This window comes from Antechinus flavipes, chromosome 4, assembly GCF_016432865.1.
Source record: "Antechinus flavipes isolate AdamAnt ecotype Samford, QLD, Australia chromosome 4, AdamAnt_v2, whole genome shotgun sequence".
NCBI classification, from domain to species: domain Eukaryota; kingdom Metazoa; phylum Chordata; class Mammalia; order Dasyuromorphia; family Dasyuridae; genus Antechinus; species Antechinus flavipes.
The window spans coordinates 171,404,803-171,408,600 of NC_067401.1; the positions used below are offsets into that span (position 1 = coordinate 171,404,803).

The window sequence follows — 3,798 nt, forward strand, 5'->3', positions numbered from 1 at the left end:
TTTTTATGTAATTTATAGTCTAGGCTTCAGAGATTAAAATCTGGAGAAAGAGAAAGTCTAATTTTAAAAAAGATGATGTTCAAAAACCTTGCCAGAGAGCTCTAATGCGTTTGAAGAGAAAGAGGCATTAATAAGTACACCCTTCCATATATACACATACTACACTCTCTTGTGCCTATACCTTTCCATATGTGATTACTGTTTTCATTGATAATATATGTAACTGTGAGAAAGTGTACCCTAGGTTTTATGGAGGGTTTTTTTTTTTGCCTTTTTAATTATGCATATCTTTTAAATTCCTTTGCTTTGAATTAATTATGCCTTCTGATGATTAAAAGTAATTATGTTGGCGGATGCTCAAGAATTATGTGCACCCAGACAACGAGTATGCTGAGACTTGCTGTATCTGTTAGGGAATGGACAAACACCCAGCCCACTCCCCACTACGTTAACATTTTATATTTATTCCTATTACATTTCATTTTTCAGGGGATTCTTCAAGCTTCCAGTTGTTTGGGGCTCTGGAGCTTCCAGTGGGAAGATGGAATCAACTTCACTTTAGGTTGGTGAAGAATCTGAAGGGTACTAGGGGTCTCCATGCATATTGGGGCAAGGCAGGAGGGGATGGGAGAGTGGGTGAAAAAAAACTATATGAAAGAATTAAGAACCAGTCAAGTCCTTAGATCACTTTGATTCCTTTTAGGAACAATTAATCCATATCGTGATATCACTAGAGACCAAGAAGAGGGAAGGACTGAATCCATAATGGGAACAAACATTATTAGCCATTAGTGTCTTCTCCTTGTCAAGGAAAAAAAAGTTAAATATGTCATGACTTGTTCATTATGTACTTATGGTAGCACTTTGTGACCACCAAATTTTTGTTTCTTGTTTTTGTTTTTGTTTCTTTTAGGATGTTCACTAATCAACTTATTAATACTACTGTTCTTATTAGTAAATTTTGCCAAGGAATAGAAGTCAAACCCACTGTTCTACTTGTAGTTTCAATTTTCTTCCCTTTTTAAAAAATCAAGACAAGATTTATCCTGCTCCAATTCTTGCATAATTTCCTCATTCTCTCTCTCTCTCTCTCTCTGGTAATTGAGATTAAGAGACTTGCCCAGGGTCACACAGCTAGGAAGTATTAAATGTCTGAGATCAGATTTGAACTCAAGCTCTCCTGACTTCAGGACTGGAACTCTATCCACTGTGCCACCTAGCTGCCCCTCATTCTCTTTAAGAAAACTTTTTTTTTATTATAAACTTAACGTACAACAAATAAAATGAGCATTTTCTCTAGTGTTTTTGTTTGTTGCTGAAGCAGTTTTTTACTGAGGCAATTGGGGTTAAGTGACTTGCCCCGAGTCACACAGCTAGGTCAAATCTGAACTCAGGTCCTCCTGACTTCAGGGCTGGTGCTCTATCCACTGTGCTATCTAGCTGCCCCCAAAATGGACATTTTTATGTGCAATGTAACCACATAAAAAGTAAATCATATTCAGGTCGGTTCCAATGGTCGTGTGATGAGAACCATCTGCATCTAGAGAGAAGACTGAGGACCGAGTGTAGATCACAACATATTATTTTTACTCTTTTTGTTGTGATTTGCATTTTTGTTTTCATTATTTTTTTCAACTTACTAGATCTGACTTTTCTTGTATAGCATGATAATTGTGGAAATATGTTAGAAGAATTGTACATGTTTAACATATATTGCATTACTTGCCATCTAGGGGAGAGGTTGTGGAGAAAGGAGAGAAAAATTGGAACACACAGGGTTTGCAGAGGTGAATGTTGAAAATTATTGCATATGTTTTGAAAGCTGTTTGTTTTAGTAATTAAAGAAAATAAAACATTGAAAATTTTAAAAAATAAAAGCAATAGAAAAAACATCATACATGAAACTGCAAATTACAGCTTGTTTTTCCTTTTAAACATGATCAGTTACTCAACATGTAACTTTTAAAGCTGCCCTGCTTGTCTGTTTCCTGTGTTCTCTTATGTATATATTTTTAAAAATGCTTCACTGACCCTTTATTTCCTCTTTCTTCCTTTGTTTTTTGGTAATCTCCCTTTTTCTATCATCAAATTGAAAAAAAAAAAAAAAACCTTTGTAATAAATATGCCTGGTCAAGCAAAATATATTCCTATATTGGTCATATCTGAAAATGTATAATTCATTCTGCATATTGAGTCTATTACCTCTATGTCAGGAGGTAAGCAATATGCTTCATCATCAATCCTCTGAAATCAAGGTTAGTCATTGCATTTATCAGTTTTAAGTCTTTCATAGTTGTTTTCTTTACATTATTGGTATTGCATAAATTGTCCTCCTGGTTCTGTTTATTTTACTTTGCCTTAGTTCGTACAGATCTTCTCAGATCTCTGAAACTCTTATAATTTCTAATGGCATAATATTCCATTTCATTATCATATACTTTGTTCAGCTATTTCCCAATTAATGGAAAACCCTTGATTTTCTTGTTTTTTTGCCACTACAAAAAAGAATTGCTAAAAATATTTTTTATATTTAATGATACTTCTTCCCCCCTTCCTTCTTTAAATTTCTCTGGGGCATAACCTTCATTATAGTATCAATGCGTCAAAAGGAACACACAGTTTAGTTATTTGGAAGACATAGTTCCTAACTCTTCCAGAAAAGCTGGATCTACTTACAACTACATCAAAAGTACATCAGTGGGCCTGCTTGCCCATGGACCTTTTCAACAAAAGTTGTTTGAATTTTAATTTTTAATTTTTTTCTAGTAAGTTGAAGCCTTTTAAATATTGTTACAACTTTAATTTTTTGTTTAGAAAACTACATATTGGTGACTTAGGAATGCTGAGTCCTTTTTAATCCTGCCCTTCTCCCTCCTCTTATCATGCTTGCTGCTTAACCCAGACCTCATTCACCAACCCTTCATTTTACAGATAAAACAAACCCCAAAAAGTGAAATTGTCTGGTCAAAGTCACATAGAATGAGGTCAGGCATGATAGACATAGCTCCAGGACAAGAAATTCTTGGTCTTTACTGTAGGATTCTCAGGTTAGAAAGGCAGGCAGTAATATCAAAGCATATGGAGAACAACATCAAAGAAAAAAGAGTAAAAAGTTATTTATATAGTGTTTTAAAGTTTGAAAAGTACTTATAAGTAGTATCTTGTTTTCTCCCAACAACTCTAGGAGGCAGGTTTTCTAATCATCTCCATTTTACTCTTGAGGAAATTGTCCAGGATCACACAGTTGGTGCCTAAGGCAGAATTTGAACTGAGATCTTCCAGACTCCAGATTCCAATGCTCTTATCTACTGTGTCACCTTATTCAGGAGTACATTACAAATGAAGCCAGAAGAATGTTGTTTCAAAAAAATTCAAAAACTTCACAGATTCAGAATTGATTAAACAGTGCATAGATTATCATATGGCAATCACAAGGTCATGGACTTCATACTCAGGAGGAAGAAACTCAGGAAACTTTTCAAATCATTATCAGAAATTTTATGATTAAGTTTCATGACCTAGGAAATGGTTTCTCAAATAGAACCTGAACAGAAATGAGATAAATCTTTTATCCTTAGTTTATGGCAGAGATAGGGTAGTATTTGTCCTTTTAAAGAAAAAGGGAGTATTTCTCAAATATCCAAGGAACTGAGTCAAATTTATAAAATAATAAGAGCAATGTTCCAATTGATAAATGATCAAAAAATATGATCCATAGCTCCAGGGCTATAAATTCATATCCTCTGACTTAACAATTCTACTACTAGGTAAGAATACCAAAAAAGATTAAAAAAAAAA

At 34.1% G+C, this 3,798-nt stretch overlaps 1 long non-coding RNA gene across 1 annotated transcript; it reads left to right on the forward strand.

Annotated features, from left to right (window-relative positions):
• The first annotated feature begins 240 nt into the window (after positions 1-240).
• On the forward strand, positions 241-1,302 carry LOC127559012 (uncharacterized). Its single transcript, XR_007953055.1, has 2 exons — positions 241-562; positions 914-1,302. It is a non-coding gene; the product is annotated as an uncharacterized LOC127559012 (long non-coding RNA).
• The last annotated feature ends 2,496 nt before the right edge of the window (positions 1,303-3,798 follow it).